The following is a 19734-nucleotide window of genomic DNA, read 5'->3' on the forward strand; positions in this document are numbered from 1 at the left end:
ATTAGACCATCTAGAATTATTGTTCTGCATACATTAAGTTGAAATGATGATCATTTCTCCCTTTAAGTAATTTAAATGCAGTGTTTAAACCATAACTCTGAGTCAACCAAGAGAAAGGGGCCACCCCACCACTCACACATACACATAGAAATTCCATTGGAATATTGAGGAGGCAAGGGCTCATTATCTCAGTAAATGTAAGTAGCATAATATAAGTAATAGCATTGCCTTTCATTTGGGTTTGCCAAGTACTTTCCCAATATCACAACCCCATTAGGAACTAGCCAATCAAGAAAGTACAAAGAGTTTAGGTTTTAAGGACCAAATATAATCCTGAGCTCTAATTTACACACTCTGTCACCTCCCATTCAACTCACTTCTAAAGTTCAGAGATACAAGGTAATGAGACAGGAAAATTAAAAAGATAGTGTCTTACACATATCGCATACCCTATAAAAGTTTGTTGAATTAAATTAAATTGAATTAAACAATGACCTAACTAATCCAGATTAAGACATTCCATCCCTTAGCAGTTTCATTTTTGTTGTTGTTGATTTTGGATTCACTTCAGAGAAAAAGAACAAAGTATTCTTTTGGGAACTTGTTTTTTTAAAGTCCATTTTGGTTTATTTTAAATTAAATGTGAAGCCTTAGAGGAGTTTGAAATTATGCTTCCATTGCCTTCAGCATAACAAATGACAAATCACCTGATGAGAAATTTATCAAAACCACCAAAAAAAAATCCCCTCTCTTCATCATACTTCCTCTTTCCCCGTCTTTCCCCTTCACTGCAACATAGCATTTCTAGTCTTTATGGAAAAGACTTCTTTCTTTTGAAATAGGTTTACTAGTTTGGGCTTTCATCTTTAGTAGGAGAAACATAAAGCGTTGCATTGTTTCTAAGGCAATTATCTTAAAGAGATGAAAATTGAGTGGCCAACATCTCTAGAATCAGCACTGGTAGAGAGTAAGAGATGAGGACTCAGGCCTCAGTTTCCTCATCTGTTAAAGGAAGGAGTTAGAATAGAGTCTGTTCAAGCCTTAGTATTCACTGCAGTTAACTCAAGATTGTGAAATCCCAAAAGACTGAAGTTCAAAGGCCTCCTTGGGGAAAATTTTCCAGAGGAAATGCCACTTGGTATCCATGGCCACCACACTTCTAGAAGGAAATGCATTGAGGATATTGTTTCTCATTAGAAAGAAGACTGAGGGACTTGAGAAATTCCAAAGAGATTTTCAGACATGTCTGCACACATAGCTTTTATTTCCTCTTTTAAGTGTAGGGTAGAGTCTTTTGGTTAGTATGAGTTTTTTTGTAGTGCCATTGACCAATAGTTCACTATGTAATAACTAATTTACGGTTTGGCTGAAATGTTCACATTTCAACTGATTAGATGACATTGTGTGGACATAACCTTAGACCTGGCTAATTAAGATTTGTTTTATACAAATAACTGAAGTTTTTAGTTGTAAAACAACTTGTTTTATTATGTAAGAATCTTAGGCTGTAGGAAATGGAGTACACCTTAGAGATTTAGTCTGCTCCCATCATTCTCTAGTTGAGGAAACTGTCAAGAAGGGGAAATAGAAGTTAGATTTTCTTTCATACCCATTTTATATTGACTTTGTAGGTGACTCTGGCAGCACATCTTAGGTTTCTGTGACTGTAATAGGCCATTCTTATATCCACAAAACTGTCAGATTTTTTTCAAGTCTTTACTTTAGAAAAATTCTCCATAGTGGGGTGTTTTAGTTGAAACTTCCTGATATTTAATTTTGATAATTAATTCTATCTACCCATAGCATTTTGAAAGATGCAATGGGATCACATTTTTAAGATGTCTAGTAGTAAGCATGAGAGCTTCCCGGATGGCTCAGTGATAAAGAATCCACCTCCTAATGCAGGAGATGTGAGTTTGACCCCTGGGTTGGGAGGATCCTCTGGAGAAGGAAACAGCAATCTATTCCAGCATTCTTGCCTGGGAAATCCCATGTATGGAGGAGCCTGATGGGCTACAGTCCATGGGGTAGCAAAGGAGTCAGACATGACTTAACAACTACAGCAACCTCAACATCCCTAGTAGACACAAGCATACATTAAGGTCCCTCTTTCTTGCAGCCCACCCATGCCCTATAAAGTGCAAATGAGAGTGTTCTTTTCCTACCTTCAGTTGAAACCACAAGAGATTGTCTAGCTCTTAACATTATCATAAAAACAGCAGCAAATGTTTAGAAAAATGTTTCAATGATAGCAGGCAGAGAAATGCATTTGTAAATTGATTGTATTTCTCAGATATCTTGGGGCTTCCTCTTGGCCTTTTTTTGGTGTGTGTGCAGTGATTATGGCTTGCACAAAATTTAGCATATGTTTTTTGACTCACGTATGAAGTATGAGATAGTTAATAGAGGAATCTCAAAATGTTTATGGTAGACACACAAAACATTTTTAATTTGTCAAACTACACCCTTCATTATACTATGGCAATTCTCCTTTTCTTGTCCCTGATAGCACCTTAGACATATTGTATGATATACCATTCAATTACAGTTGTTAAAAATGTGTCCAGACTTAATTAAAGTTTCAATCTCATATTCAATTCAATGCTCTTTCCATCTTCATCACAGCCTAGATTTCTGAAGTAAAGAGTCTGGAGTAGAGAAGAAGGCATGGCGTGGCACTGGGCAGCTTCTCCTTCAAAGTTTAGTTCTTTTGATTTGTCTACAGTAAAAAGGAAAACAGAAGAGGAAGAAGTAACTTCAGTACAATGCTCTCTCCATGAGGTTGACTGTCCCTACCCTCCTTTCATCTTCAGTCATTTTTTTATATCGACTGTGGGAGGAGAAGTTGTAGTGGCAATTGTTCATGAGAGGCCCTACTAGTACCCTTGACTCCAACCGTCAGAACTTAATATAAGCTATCTAGGGGCTGAAGTGTATGTTACAGTCTAAGCTTTGAGCCTCAGCTGCAATTGTGGATAACAAAAAGTCCTTCTCATACAATATCCTATTTGAGCAACAAAGTAATTCTTGAGACAAGTTTGTATTTGTATATGTACCCTGTGTGTGTCTATGTGTGTTTGCAGCAGATTATCTGTAGGATTAAAGATTATAACTGAAAATTCTTGATGAGATTTTGTCCTGTTGCGTAAGAAAAGAAGTATAAGAGCTGGACATTCACTGGGTTTCCTGAGCAGAGTATTTCCTACAGTTCTTAACTTTTGATGTTCAGTCTGTCTCTGTCTGTCTTTGCCTCTCTTTCTCTCTCTCTCTGTCAAACATAAACACCAAAAATTCTTCCTTCCATAGTATTATGGAAAATAATACTACTATGCATTGTGAAAATAATACTACTATGCATTGTAAAAAGACCACAGCCACTGGTTTTCAAAGATGGAGCAGTAACATAAAGTTCATTGAATTTAGAGGGAATTCTGGGACCACATTTGGTAACTTCTCACTCTTCTCCCAATTTTGGCTACTTAAAATAGGTTGCTTCACCATAATGAATGAGAGGCTTAATACCTACCTCTTCAACTGAACTGAACTGAACTGAACTGATCTTTGAATAGATATTTGCATTTTACATTTAAAACATGGGGCAGACAAGACGCTAAAAATCAAGAGAACAGCCATATTTAGTTACTGATGTGGCAGGCATCAAATCCACAACAATAATAAAAGATCTTGGGCAACAAAATATTACCAACAGATTCAAGGAGAACATTAATTTAAGAAAATTTTTATGTTGTTTTATTTTAGGAGAGCAAAACATTCAGAGAAAGGTGTGTCTAAGAAGTAATTTGAACCTAGAACTTGATCTAACATATCCTCCTCTCTACCATATTGAATTCAATTCAAACCAGCAAATATTTACTAAAGCCTACTATGTGCAAAGCTATATTGTTTTAATCTCTGGGGAAAGTAAATAAATGAAGTCGCTTAGTCCTGTCCAACTCTTTGTGACCCCATGGACTGCAGCCTACCAGGCTCCTCCATCTATGGGATTTCCCCGGCAAGAATACTGGAGTGGGCTGACATTTCCTTCTCCAGGAGATTTTCCTGACCCAGGGATTGAACCCTGGTCTCCCGCATTGTAGGCAGACGCTTTTACAGTCTGAGCCACCAGGGGAAATTTTACTAAATTTAAAATACAATAATTTTACAGACTGTCTTTTTCAATTATCTGAAAGAAATATATTTTTGATACCTCTCAGTTATAGAAAAAGTGATGATTTATATGACAGATCTGTAAACCTATTCCTTCCAGCAATATTTTTCAAAGTCTCTAAGCTATACTGTACTTCATCTCTACCCAGTTGAGGAAAAGTTAAGTGACTATTAGCAATTGTACTAATAGATTTCATTTCATGAAGTCTCAGGTATCTTAACTTTGTAACAGTGTGGTTTCTTAAGATTGGTCTTTCAAATGAAAGCAGCAAATGTTTATTGAAACTTCTTAAAGTTGAACTCCTAGACTATGTCAGTACTTCAAAAGTGAAGTTGAAGGTGATAAAAAATGTTTGGACTGTCCAAATTTACAAATAACTCATCTCCAAAACCTGGTCAAGAATCTCTCTGAGGGTCATAGAAGAGAAAGTAGTGGAGTAGTATTGCTGAAACTTTCAGCTACTTTATATCTCTGATCTCTGCATAATCTCTGGGGATGTGGAAGCAGTTTGTTTTTAGTGACTCTCCACTATCATTTTTGTCCTGCCTTTTCTGGGCATTTTCCTCTAGTGTGTCTTATACTTATACTTCATTCTAGCTGCCAAAAGCAGGTGGGATGGTACAGGTAAAATATTACTCCAGTATTGCCCTTTCATTTCTTTTTCTTCTGCCTGCTTTCATATATCCCTCTATAAACACATCAAATTATCATCATTTCTGGGTGATGATTTTAATTAGATGGAGAGAGGGAATTGTTTTGATTGCCCTGAATTGCAAATGACCACTAGTTGGCTAGTGTATTCCACCACCAGGAGCACTTAGGTTTACAAGTGCTTAGGTTTACAAGCACTTAGGTTTACAAGTCAAACTAAAAGAGGGAGGCTCCATGGTGGATTCCTAGGCAATAGAACAAGAGAAGCTTTAAATCAAACTTACTGTCATTTTCCCTCTTAACATTTTACTTACCTTCATGGAATATTTCTTCTTATCTTAAATGGTTTTCTAGAAAAACAGAAAACACACACACAAAGCATTCATCTATACAAATTCTTATATCATTTCAGGTTATAAATTTGCTGTCAAGAATTACAAAGAATCTGAGAGTTTATTTTACTTGCAAGCTAACAAATTGATGTCAGAGTTCCATAAATACAAGTAGAAGACACAACACTCTAAGGTCAGAGACAAAGGACAGTTTAATACTCACAGCAACAAAAGGAGCCAGATCATCAGTATTTTTGTATTGGTTCCTTGAGCCCCAATCCTTACAAAGTGATGCAAAGAGAATTAGGTCACACTTTCAGCTCAGTGGGTTGTATTACTGAAGAGGAATCTGTTGTACATATAGGGAACTTGGATCTTTCACTGTAGGCAATAAATAATTATACTCTTTGTTCTAGAGGGAGACATCTTTATTATGCTGAACTCATGGCTCCACCAAACAAATTTCTCATGATTTTGCTATACCAAAAGCCCTGTGTTCAGTGACAAGTCCATCCTTCCTGATACCTTCTATCTAAACATAGGGAACCCCTTGACTCTGCAGCCACAGACATACTGTTTTCTAGCTGGAGGTGCAAGATTTTCTATCTCTGGGTAATTCAGGCTCGACCACACACAATCAATTTTCTTAGATCCATCTTACTCTGGGGAAACTGCTGGCTGTTACTAAGAAAAATCTTACATTCTTGCCCAGGTTCATTGTAAGGGTTAGCTGAAATTCTCCAGGGCAACAATACTGACCACAAGAATTTACATACATTTCTTTGGGTTAGTGTATCACTCTTTAGCGGATCATCTTCAACAGTTATAAAGCCAATCAGGACAAAAAGAACTCAATTCTTCCTGGAGCTTTTCTTAGGAGAACTCTCCCTTGAAAAGACCAAGGATCCTTTTTATCAACCAGGACTGAACACACACAAACTTTGAGATATTTATTGTCTTCTCCAAATAGATTTAAGGTTGATGTGATGACAAAGTCTAAGTCATTTGATGGGTCAACAGTTGCCATTCTTCCTTAATAAGTATTATACACCCTTCTCTCTTGAACCTGCTGGGCCAAGTTCTACCTGTATGGTCAGAATTTTCTCTTCTTTAATGTGCAAGGTAGGTGTTATGTCTCTGCAACTCTTGTCTGAAAGGGAGCATACTAGGATGAATCTGGTTATTTGTTATAATGTGGGGGCCCTGAGACTGCTTGCCAGATGGGATATGAAGTCTTCCTTCCACCCCACCCCTGCCATTCCCACTCCTGACCTGGAGGAGAGTTAGCAACAGCCAGAGCAGCATTTAGACAGCTATCTTGGAACGGCTTCCCACATTCAGTCTTCAACCACTTTCCAAATACCTCCTCCTTCTGGCATGCATGCTCAGTCTTGTCCAACTCTTTGCAACCCCATGGACTGTAGCCCACCAGGCTCCTCTGTTCATGGAACTTTCTAGGCAAGAATACTGGAGTGGGTTGCCATTTCCTTTTCTGGGGGATCTTCCCGACACAGGAAGTAGGCAATAAAGAGGAGAAAAACTTGCTGCCCAATACATCATTTTGGGTTAGCCAAAACATCTGTTCAGGTTTTTCGTAAGATGTAATGGAAAAACCCGAATGAACTTTGGAACAAACTATTTGACCAGCATATTCACGATGAATATGGACTCTTTTTGTATGGACTCTTTCAAGTCCCTTTAATTTGCCTGTGAGACCAGCACTCTTCCTTCTTCATGTTACCATGATCGGTCAGCTTCTTATCCTCGTCTCTCAAACCTGCCAGACTCTGTGAAGGTCATGAGATTTTACCCCACCTGCAAGCAACCGTGTTAGCCTGCCACAGTACCAGAGATGCAGGTAGACGGCACTGGACTCCCAGGTCAGAGACTGAGAACAATTTGTTACCCACAGCAGCAGCAGTCAGAGTGCCAGCATCTTTGTGTCAGTTCCTCTAGCGTCAGTCTGCACAGTTGATGTAAAGCGGGCTGGAGGACACCTGCATACACAGTGGGTTACATTAGAGGAGAGGAATTCAGAGCCTAGGGAACCAAAGTCTTTTATAATAGTCAGTAAGCATACCTGCCCTTTGTTCCAAGAGGAGACACTATTTCCATTTTCTAAAGCTTCTAAGCAAGCCTAATCTTTGCTCTGAAGCAAGGCACTGTCTCTATGTACAAAGCCTATTTGTGATACAAGCTTCCTTGAAAAGACAGTCTGGAACAAAGGTTAATCAATGCTTCTCTTTCAAGATGTGCAGAAATACAGTAGACCCATAGAGGATAGAGAATTGTTTCCCCATACTTGGAAGGAAGGGGAAATAGTCAAACTACAAGTAGCCTTTGTTTTATGATTGTAAGGACCCAATTGAAAACAATAGCACAGGAAAGTAAGTTTGGAAATATGAACAATTGAGCTTTTGTTTCTTTTTTGATAGTTGGAAAGTGCATTTCAGTGAACAGTATACTTAGCAGCTTATCAAATGTTGTATTAATCTTACAGGTTTATAGAAAATACGCACTGGGGTTTCTTCTGAGAGTTCTCACATCACAGTTGTCCTGAACTGTTCTCCTAATGGGAGAGACAGAAGGGAATGTCGCTCAGTCGTGTCTGATTCTTTGAGACTCCATGGTCTGTAGCCTGTCCGGCTCCTCTGCCCATGGAATTCTCCAGGCAAGAATACTGGAGTGGGTAGCTATTCCCTTCTCCAGGGGACCTTCCCAAATCAGGTATCAAATCCTTGTCTCCTGCATTGCAGGCATGTTCTTTACTGTCTGAGCTACCAGGGAAGCCTGGGAAAGACAAGGTCATTGCCTTTTAGTGGATGGGCCTGGACTCATCCCATTTTAGTGTATTCCTTAGGCTTCGGAGCCATAAAACTTGACAACAAAAGTGAAATGATAGATATTTGACATTGGATGGATTTAATTGGGCCTGTAGGGCAGTGGGGGCAATCTGTCTACTTTATTTTCTTCTTAGGAAATACGATAGGCTACAATTTTGTCAGTTATAACTTAATAAAATTGAAAAAAGAAAGAAAGAATTTTGACTTACTAATAAGATAGGCAACATCGTTTTCTCATCCTAAGCCTGCAAACATATACAAGTTTACATTCAGCAAGGTCTTATAGTTGGAACAGTTGTACATGCATGCTAAGCCTATTCAGTTGTGTCTAACTCTTTGCTACTCCATGCACTGTACCCGCCAGGCTCCACTGTCCATAGGTTCCTCCAGGCAAGAATACTGGAGTGAGTAGCCATGCTCTCCTCTAGGGAATCTTCCAAACTCAGAGGCTGAACACGCCTCTCTTACATTTCTTGAATTAGCAGGCGGGGTCTTTACCACTAGTGCTAACAAACAATTGTGCAAGATTTGGATAATGGCTAAGTGTAGAGCAATTGCTTGTTTGCTGTATAGGTGGATTTTGTGTCCATAGATTATAAGGAATTTTCCATTGCTGGGGTACACTGAGTTACTCTTACAGTTCTAACTGGTTTTGGGTCTTTCAAATTCTTTTTTTTTTTTTTTTTTCAAGTCTTTTATTTTACTTTATTTATTTATTGGCTGCTCTGGGTCTTCATTGCTGTGAGTGGGCTTTCTCTAGTTGCTGCAAATGGGAGTCACTCTCCAGTTGGAGTATCTTGGCTTCTCATTGCTAGGGCTCTAGGGCATGCAGACTCAGTTGCCTTGTGGCATGTGGGATCTCCCTGGACCAAAGATTGAATCCATGGCTCCTGCACTGGCAGGTGAATTCCTAACCGCTGGACCGCCAGGGAAGTCCTGAGTCTTTCAAATGCTGGCACTCCTGGCTATTGCGTAGACTTGAAGTTATATAATCCCTGAGCCATCTTGCTTTTTCTCTCTGTTAAAAAAAAAATAGGGAGAAAACTCACTTATGAGGTTTCCTGGCATAAAATTAAATATCTTAAAAAAAACCTTGAACATTGCATAGTACATAATAAGTCCTTAGTAAAAGTCTGCTCCCTCTTTTCTTATGTGGTTTGATTCCATATGGAGAGAAGGTCGTCATTCTTCATTTTCATGTTACTCGTTGCTCCATAGATTCCTCATTGATCCAGGAACACAAATGAACCCTCCCTGAAGGACTTTGCCTCTTTCTACTAGAGAACAAACCTCTCTGCTCACTGACTTCCTATTCTGTTGTTTGTCATGGTCCCCAGATTACATCCATGTGGAATAATGAAGGCTCACTCTGCAGACACCAGACAAGTCCTGGGATTGATTCCATGTGAGAGCTCCTAACAGAGCGGAGTGTGTTAAAAAGCTAAAGAACAGATTTAAAAAAGCCTAAAATCCTTAGAATCTCAGCTTCAGATCCTGGCAGGATTGAATTCGCTTTTTTTTCCTCTGGAGTAGTTAAACTTAGTTTCATGTGTTTTGTCTGAGTACTGCGTGTGGGAGTGGGAATGTATATCACTCAGATGGAAGCTTTCATCTGTTTCAAGCCCGTATGTATATCAAAACAGCCATGAAATTTTATATGTGCTCAAAGCCTAAAAATATCAGCACAGACCTTAAGAGAATCAGACAGTGGGCTGAAGAAAGATTTAATATTCAGTACTTCTCCTTTCTATTTCTTTTTGCATCATTTTAGTAAAAAGTTGGGTTGACAGGAGCTCCAAAATTGGACTCTGAAAACTGAGCAGTTGTCCACTTCAATGCATTCTATTAAGATGACAATTACAAACATATTAAAATAAAACAAAACCACAACCTTTTTCTCAATAGCAGGGATTTAGGGCTCAATTTGTCCAAATGAGAGCCTTAAATCCTTTTACTTAGTTTCTTGTTTTTGCTGTTTTTGTTTTTTTTTTTAAACAACTCCAGTAGTGTTGCCAACATAATCTTGAATTTCTTTAAAAAACAACAGAGAACAAGAGAAGGAAATAAGGATGCCTCAGGGGAATAAATGGCATCTGTGGATGGGAGTCTACCTTGAAAACAGATGTTTAAGGTTTTACATTGAGGTTATGTTCCTATATTTCAGAGTTCTATGTCATTGGTACTTTAAGTGATTTATCAAGCTCAAGGTGCCATTTTTTTTTCTTTTTTGCTAAAGAGCAGTGTGTCTGTCAATCTTCTAAAGCAATAAAATTGCTTTATCAAATAGAACTGACTGAATATTTTCACCAGAACAGGATTCCAATACACAGGAGAGCCACTGTTTTCCCATCCAAGACATCCCAAAGTTGTCTGTAGAGTAGACTTTGGCCCCAGGACAATGCCTCACCCACCAAAGACCTGTAGGTATACCACTGAATTCATCCATCCCTTTGCTCCATGATCCTGAAAAAAAATTTGCTTCTGTTGTACTCAACCCCACGACCCCCACCTCTTCCCCTCCTATCCACTCCTCCACATGAAAGTAAGAGCTAGAACATATGAAGACCTATTTTTGGTAAATGTCATGGTTTTTCACATCACTGAGTAAGCATGAAAATTTCTCTCTAAATATTTGAATCACTTCATTTATAGTCAAAGACACTTTCTCAAAATGAACATTTTAAAGCCAACCAATTTGACTATACATCTGGGTTTGAACCTAAGAAAGGCAGAAAGACTATAGTTGATCAAACTAATTTGTATTACTATTCTTATCTGGTGGTCTCACTTTGAGGAAACCACAAAGATGTCATTTTGGGAAGTCGCAGCTTTAGGGGTGGGGCTGAGTTAGAGGTGTTGGTCTTCTGGTGGTCACTGATTGTATAACACACAACATAAAATTGTGAAAAAGATTTTCAGTGCATTTTTCTTCTTAACACATTTGCTTTTTTCAGAGTAGTAATTTTGAATTATGACAATTTTGAAAGAATGAATGCAGTGTGACATCAAATGAAGAACAAACCACTAAGTTTAAGAATTAAAATAAACTCAGACCAGGGCCTATGTATGCTGTTTTTTCAGTTTTGTTGCATTGGGCAAATTGCATAACAATATGGTGTCAATTCTTTCTCCATCAAGTTAAGAATTGGTTTAGACCAGAATTCTCAAAATTTGTACTGTAGACTCATGAAATTGTCTGTAGAGGTAAAATTATAAAATAAAATAAATTGAGAATGCTACGTACTATACCCTCCAAACTTACATTAGCATGGTAAAGGCTGTGGAAGATTCTGCAATTAATGGTCCCAGCTATACTTTGTACAGTATTTTCCAAAAATGTTTTTCTAGGGACACATCTTAAAATATTTTGGGAACAGAGTATAACAAATATCTTTAGGAAACTCTGAATTCAATAATCTCTGACAACCTTTCCAGTTAACATTCAATTAAACCAGTTAGTCTGCTTTTGTTATTTTTTTTATATTTTGCCAATAGGAGAGTGTTTCTTTGTTCATTGTTGGTAATTTCTCAGATAAAGAATAACAAGAGATGAAATAATTTAGTTGCTTAAGGATTCATTAGAATGAGTCATTGGGCCCTCTGCCTCATTTAAGGTACTTTCCAGTATTAAAGTTTATGATTCTAAGATTCTAATTTGAGATCAGGGATAGTTCTTCCTATAAGAAAAATTAATTATATTTTTTACCTTCTAGAAAGCCTTATGTTACTTCATGCACCTATTAGCGTACACAAATGTTTACTCCCCCCCAGCCCAAATTATCATTTCAGCACAAGAATAAGTTTATCTACAAGCAACAGGGACATTTTGTCACCTCGTGGCTAGTACTTTCAATGCTTATGAAAAGGCCTTTTTCTTATTACATAATACCTTTAATTAAATTTTAAATTATATGTTGGTACAAATTTACAAATTATTTTAATTACAGGCATTAAAATCTCTGGTTACTCTTCAGTAAATTATTTCAAAATATAGGTGCTGTTGATTTTACTCATTTTTTGAACACTTTTTTTGGTCAAATAATCTATGTCTTTTGTTCAGAGAAAAGAGCAGGAAAGAGTAAATGCCTGAATCTTTAAATAGATGTTCAAGTTCATTTATAAAGAAGATAATCTTTGTTTTAAAATATTGCACCCTCATCACTTACAGTTTCTTTCCTTCATCAAAGTGGTTCAAGATGTATTGTATTTTGGTTAAAAAAATGCTTCCAACAGTTTCAGCATAAAAAAAAATGTACCTAGTGTTTTATTTACCATCAGAAAAAATTGTTGAAATATTTTCCAATTACTTCTTCTCTAACTGATCACTCTTTCTTTAGTTTGACGTGAAGGGTGGTAAAATACACCCAGTACCCACAAGGTGGCATGGCCTTCTTGTGTAATTCAGTTTCATTTGGTTTATTTCTACTTTAGCTGCAGCTCTATTATAGATTCTCTTTTATTAATGTTTTGAATTTCACTTTATAGTTTTATTTTTCCATGCTTGCAGCTCATGTACAGAGCTTCAGTTTCTAGAGGAAGACATATTTTTCCCAAATAGAGACATTCAAGTAAAACTCTTCAGTCTTTTCTAATTGTTTCAGTCCACTTTGGAGCTGAATTTAAATTATTTGGCTTTGTATAACGCTTAATGCTTATCATAATGCTAGTAATTGCTAGGCACTCAATGCTGTGGAATTTCATGTCTTGCCTTACGGGGAAAAGTATTCAAATACTCAATATCATCAGAATAATTCCTGGATACTTTTAAATATTTTACTTGCTGGTGAAAAAAATCTGCCCAATTGCCCAGGAAGTAACTGTTGTCTTATCATATTACAAAAATAAGTTATGGATTAGGATGAAATTTTCATCCTATCTCAATTGTAAGCAAGGTCTGGTTAATCCAATTTATCCGTGTACTTTTTTCCCCAGTAAACATTTGTGGATGCTCTGTTTATACCCAACACTGAGCTAACTGCTAAAGAACATGCGAGAATGCATAGGACTCAGATAAGTGGGTAAATACATAATTGCAATGGTGTAATAGTCATATAGTCATTTGTTCTTCCTACAAATATTTATTGAGTTTTATTGTGTGTCTGGTGTTACGGATGATGAATAGTGATAAAATAGAAATTTTACATGAGAGTGGGGAAGATAATGAACTAATAAGATGAGTGAAATAGACAGTAACATTGAAAATAATAGGTGCTAGAGCTCAGCTCAGTGCTCTGCGATGACCTAGAGGTGTTGGGGGTGATGGGGTGGGAGAAGGTCTCAGGAGAGGGGAGATATGTGTATTCATGTAGCTGATTCACACTGTGGTCCAGCAGAAACTAGCCCCGCACTGTAAAGTAATTTTACTCCAATTTTTAGACATTTTAAAAGTACAGACAAAAGTAAAGCAGAAACAAGGCCAGGATTGGGAGGAAGGAGGATGGCTAGACTTTGTGTAGGCAGGGAAGGCCTCCCTAAGAAGACAGACTTTGCACAGGAGTTAGAGAAGGTACAGAAGTGAGCGGTGTAGTTATCTTGGGGACGAACACCTCGGCAGGAGGGACGGCAAGTACAAAGGCTCTGGCATGGGAGCGAGTCACTGCTGGAAGGTGCGCGACCTCAGGGTCTCGTGTGAAATGAGATGGCAGCGAACGGGAGTGAGAGGCCCCTTGGGGGAAGCTAGCGAGGACTCTGCAGAAGAAGGGAAATTTCCACAGGACCAAGGGAAGTCAGTGGCACTCCTACTAGAGAGAACAGCAGGAGCAAAACCGTAGAGGCATAAAAGCTAATGATGTGCTTATCTCAGAAGCAAAAAGAAAAAAAAAAAAAGAAATGGGGATTGGGACCAACATGTGATCACGGTCTTGCATGTACAACTTCATTTTATATCTCTTTGGGAAAAACAAAAAAGATGATTTTTCCAGATTCATTTTGTGGGGGAAAAAAAAGGCTCAGCATTTTAATTGAGGCAAATCATGAAAAAAATTTAACTGACCATATATGTGCAGTCATCTTAACCAGTAATATGATTCTGCTTTCCATTCCAGAGAAATATGTGATATTGGGAAACCCATAACTTTGGGATTAGGAAACCTAGAGTTCAAAATGCCTAAGATGACAGATAGGAAAACTGAGCACCCTATATTTTCTGAATGCCACTTCTGCTTTTGAGATAAGGCTCCCCGTCTGCAGTGTCTACCCTGGAATGCACAAAATTTTAGATACCAGAGATCCGGACAATGGATAGGGTAAGTCTCTTTTACGAGAGATTTCACCAGAGCTCATGAGATTCTACCTGATGACTTTTTCCAGGTTTTAAACCTTTAGTAGGGCTCAGTAAGGGGATGGAAAACTGTCCCTTGATTGTTCTGGAAAAGCAGAATCTGACACTCTCAACTGTAACTAAATGAACTTACACTTCTGTCACTACAGCTATCTTTTCCTTTTTTTTTTAAGACAAAATGGTGGGTTTGGAGAACTTTCATAATAACTTTAGGTGTGCAAGCTGCCGTTTATTTTTCTAGAATTCAACTTAATTTCTACTTTCAGACATCACTAGCATGACAGAAAACTTAACTCTGGGACTTTAAAAAAAATTCATTGAAATTCAGTTGATGTACAGTATTGTTAATTTCTGCTGATTAGCAAAGTGACTCAGTTATACATACATATATTCTTTCTCATGTTCTTTTCCATTCTGGTTTATCACAAGACATTGAATATAGGTCCCTGTGCTATATAATAGGACCTTGTCATTTATCCAACTTCAGAACTTCTTTTTTGATGGGGTGGGTATAGTTGCTTTACGATGCTGTGTTAGTTTCTGCCATAAGACGCAGTGATTCAGCTCTATGTTTACATATATCCCCTCCCTCTTGGGTCTCCCTCCTACTCACCCTCCCACCCCACCCCTCTAGGTCTTCACAGAGCACCAAGCTGAACTTCCTGTGCTATTCAGCGGCTTCCCACTAGCCATCTTTTTACATATGGCAGTGCGCATACATCAACCCGTCTCCCTTCCTCCCACCCTCCTCCCGCCCCTGTGCCCACACATCCTTCCTCTACGTCTCATCTTTATTCCTGCCCCGTAAATAGGTTCATCTGTACCATTTTTCAAGATTCCGCATATATGCGTTAACATACAGTATACAATGGCCCAATTTTGATCCTTTTAATGGCCGAATAATGGGACCCTTCCTTCCTGAAGTTGTGCCAAGTGTTTGCAAAGGTCAGGATGAAGTCCCAGGCCCTTTGGGGGCGGAGTCTGCTCCATACAGACCCCATGAGGAGCCTGCCAACCCTCGGTCCTTGAGACGCCTTCAGGCCTGTGGCCCCTGCTGTCTGGGTGACACTTTTGAGGGGCAGGAAGTTGCTGCTGCTTCCTTGGCTTGCTAAAGCCAGAGGAGTCCTGGCCGGGCCACCCTTTGTCCCATATGCCTGATGCTAATTCCCTGCCCAGTTTCATGTTATCTCTCCCTGGCTCTGCCTTTTAACACAGTCTCAGTCACTCTCCCCCCAGGGCTAACTTGTTCCCTCTGTGTTTCCTCCCTACAATCCCAAAGAAACCCTTCCAAAGTCCTTCCAAAGTCTAGAAGGGGAATCTTTCTGCCACTGTGTTTTCTTCACCCACTGACCTAATATCCTGATATCCTAATACGGTGATGGACAGGGAAGCCTGGCCTGCTGCAGTCCATGGGGTTGCAAAGAGTTGCACACGACTGAGTGACAACTGAACTGAACTGAATACCCTAACATCCACCCACATACTCCTAGGAGCGGGGCTCTAGGACGATCAGAAGATGTTTTCTGTCCCTTTGTGTAGCCCTTCTGATCTAGGGCCCTGCGGTTTGTTTTCTGCTCTAACCACTGGAGGGAAAGGGAGAAAGATCAGAAGAGGAAAGAAGTCACTACTTCGTGAATGTTCACATAATTTCACACACATAGAAGCTATGTCCAGACTCTGTCCTCACTCATCTGTGTCTCTGGGTTATCTGTGGGAAGGCAAGGTGACAGACCTCCACTGGGCAACCTCAGGCCCCTACTTTAACCTTATAGCACTAGTTTCTTGATATATAAACAGTGGACACTCAGCCTGCAATTCCTAACTGGGATATGATTGTGACGCTTAAATGAGGCAACTGTATGAAGGTGGTTAATCGCTATGCACGTGACACATCTCGACAGTATCAAAAGCACTCTTTTGTTTTTAGTTCAAAATTCTGTTTTGAATTGCAAGAGGCCTGTGTTTTCAAAAGTAGTAAACCTAGTGAAGAAACAGAATTGTTAGACTTACGAGGTAAAGTGTCCACTTGTATTCTTTTTCCCAAGAAGAGTAGAAAATCTCATCCTTAAAGATTCCTCTAAGATTCCTCATTTCCTTCTTAACACCAGTGGTAGGTTGGGGTGAGCATAATTTTGCCCACATCTCTGAGAATATTGTAGCATCCTCAGGGCTGGTGGATGGGATAGTATGTGGAGGTTTCTGAGCCAGCTTTTGTTGAGAAGAGGAGATGGGGCCAGGGGCTTGCACCTGCCCTGGGACTCAGCACAGCACTGAGTACAAGACAACTTCCTCAAATAATAGGTCCCCGGAAGGTGGGGTCCTAGACGTCTGAACAGATGCCCACACGGTGAGGCAGCCGGAGTCAGGCAACAGTAGTGGGCCTGACATCCCCAGCAGGTCAGCTGCTGGCCCTTCCCTGTCTGTGGTCCACTTGTCCCCCAACAGATACACACACACGAAAACACACACACACACACACACACACGCTGGCCAAGTCCTGTGACCCGCAACAACAGATGAGCACTTTTGTAGACAACTAACCTCCACATATACGAACCTATGATACTTATGGTACAATTTAATTCTAGTCTTGTTCTTTTTTTTTTTATGCTATTTAATTACTTCTCCCTTCTATCATTTCTCTGAGTGAGAAAGACATCAGATAATAGTTGTGAGTTTCTCTGTGTAGAAAAATAATCTTTATTTATAATTATTATATGGCAATATTATTTGCACACTTATTGATGGAGCACTTACTGTTTGCTCAGCCTTGTGCTGAGATTTTTACAGTCACTGTGCCATTTGATCCTTGCAAGAGCCTCCAAGGTAAGATTGTCGTTCAGTTGCTCACTCATCTTCGACCCTTTGCGACTCCATGGGCTGCAGCATGCCAAGGCTTCCCCGAGGTAAGGTTACGATGTCCTTATTTTGCTTATGGATGATGAAACCAGAGCTTAACAAAAATGTGTCTTTCTCCACGGTCACGCTGTCAGTGGCAAAATGACTACTTTGACCCTAGGTGTTCTGACTTTAGAACTTATGCTCTTAAACACCACGGTTAATGGATAAGGAAGCTAGGACATAGAAAGATTCTGGGAACTCATTGAAAGTTCCCAAATGAAGAGTTGCTCATTCTAGGTATGTTCTCCTGACCTTCAATCCAGAACTCCACTCCATTTTCTTTGGTCAAGTCCAAACATGCACTGAACAGGAAAACTACCAGCTCCACTCAGGGACACACTTGGCTCAGCCTCACTCCATTAGATCACACAACCCTGCTTTCTCTATGATGAATGAGGACACACACTGCAAGCTTTCCCTGATCAAGTAAATACCTCTCTTCTTTCCCCACTCACTCGCCCTCTAGGGTGTCTCCATGGAACATGAAACTTAACATTTTGAGGGTACCACTTCTAAAAACACACAATTGTGGATTCAATCTCAGAAATACTTATTTATTTCAAATGGGAAATGAAATCATGTCAAATAATAAATGTCAGGAGGGTAAGTACCACAAATATCTTAAAATCCTTAGAAATCAGTTAATATTTTTCTTAATGAACTATCTGATAACCTCCACAATATTTTGCTTGCCTCTATTTTTCCCTACATAATTCAGATTGGCTTTTAATTTAAAAATAATTCAATCTTTTTTTAGAGTAGTTGATTGATTTTTTAATTAATAGCTGAAATGCACAAAACATCGGCAACTTGACAACCCTGAGTAATGTCGCTACAGTTTGTGGCATACAAGCACAGGAATTCTGACAAATTCTATTTCATGAAATTCACATCAAGAAAGACAAAATTATTAGTGCATTTGTAGCTGTAGACACACCATTATTAGGTATATTCTTTACTGGAGAGAGTCTATATGACTAATCAACAAGAAGAACTCAATTTCCTACTTAGAAATTTACATGTTACAGAATTACTCACAGAGTAACTTTGGATTCCATACATTTCAAACCTTGGCTGTCCTTTCCTTTCCACATACAGCCTGTGATCAGTGTTGAGGAATATGTACATATGTGTATGTGCTACTCGCTCAGTCATGTCCAACTCTTTGTGACCCCATGGACTGTAGCCTGCCAGGCTTCTCCATCCATGAGATTTCTCAGGCAAGAATACTGGAGTGGGTAGCCATTCCTTTCTCCAGGGGATCTTCCCGACCCAGGAATTGAACCCACATTTCCTACATTGCAGGCAGATACTTTACTGTCTGAGCCACTAGGGAAGCCCAAAGAATATGTTGAGGGGTATGTTCATATCAAATAAAACCTCTGACCCTGTATCTTTGGGGCACAACACCAGGAGAGTCAACACAGTGGGAGCGAGGAAACCTGGAAGCCAGTACTACGCTGGGATAAATGGCGGGAAGTCACACATGGATGAGCCTTAAACCACATTGATAGTCCCATGGAATCAAACACATGGATCCACTACCCAGGTTCACCTGAGTTAGATCCAAGAAGTCCCCACGACCACATCAACACCATCTGAATGGGTGAAAGTAAGACCAAGAATGGGCTTTGCAGGTGGCCCGCTGTATAAAGAATCCGCCTGCCAACACAGGAGTTGCAGAAGATGCAGAACTGAAATCTACGTCAGGAAGATTTCCCTGGAGGAGGAAATGGCAACCCACTCTGGTATTCTTGCCTGGGAAATCCCATGGACAGAGAAACCTGCTGGGTTACAGTCCATGGGGTTGTAAAAGAGTTGGACATGACTGAGCACACAAATACGCAGGACTGACAACTGGAGTGGAAAGAGCTGCCTTATCCAAAATATCTTTGGTTAATATCTAGTTTTTTCAGACTTTACAAAGACTGGTGGCCATGGGTACACATATCCAGAGCCTCTCTCAGAGCCTCGGATGTAAGCTTTTTAACTGAGAGGCCCTGAAACTTAACTTTATGAACATTTTTGAGTAGAGGAATGCTTTCCATCCATCATAACATGCTTCCTTTTAATTTTCAATGTCTCATACTCCTTTGTCACAAAAGCCTTGAGTGCTCAAGATTTACTTAATCGACTATTAGTTAAGGTATCTTTTGCATATAGATAGCTTCAGGAGAATTAAGTAAAGAATCATAAGGCCTTTAAGATACTTAATTTAGCTCTCTGACCCTAGATTTTTTTCAACTTTTTATTTTGTGTGTGGGTATAGCCAATTAACAAATAACTTTGCAATAGTTTAAGGTGAAGAGTGAAGGGACCCAGTCACACACATACATGTATCCATTCTCCCCTAAATCCCACTCCCATTCAGGCTGCTGCATAACGGTGAAGCAGAGTTCTACATGCTGTACCGTAGGTCTCTGGTCCTAGATTTTAAAGAAAGCAGAATCAGAGTTGAACAAGCAGACACCCACAGTCGCAATTATAATACAACTTAATTATGACATTAAAATGCAATGAGTCACCAAGGGACAGCAACGCAACTTGTTAAAAAGTGAA

The 19734-nt window shown here is 39.3% G+C and overlaps 1 pseudogene; it reads right to left on the bottom strand.

Moving 5' to 3' along the window:
• The window catches only part of LOC136165398 (heterogeneous nuclear ribonucleoprotein A1-like), a 91612-nt pseudogene extending 74483 nt beyond the window's left edge, over positions 1-17129 (bottom strand).
• Positions 17130-19734: the final 2605 nt, after the last annotated feature.

This window comes from Muntiacus reevesi, chromosome 1 (genome assembly GCF_963930625.1).
Source record: "Muntiacus reevesi chromosome 1, mMunRee1.1, whole genome shotgun sequence".
Taxonomy (NCBI): Eukaryota; Metazoa; Chordata; class Mammalia; order Artiodactyla; family Cervidae; genus Muntiacus; species Muntiacus reevesi.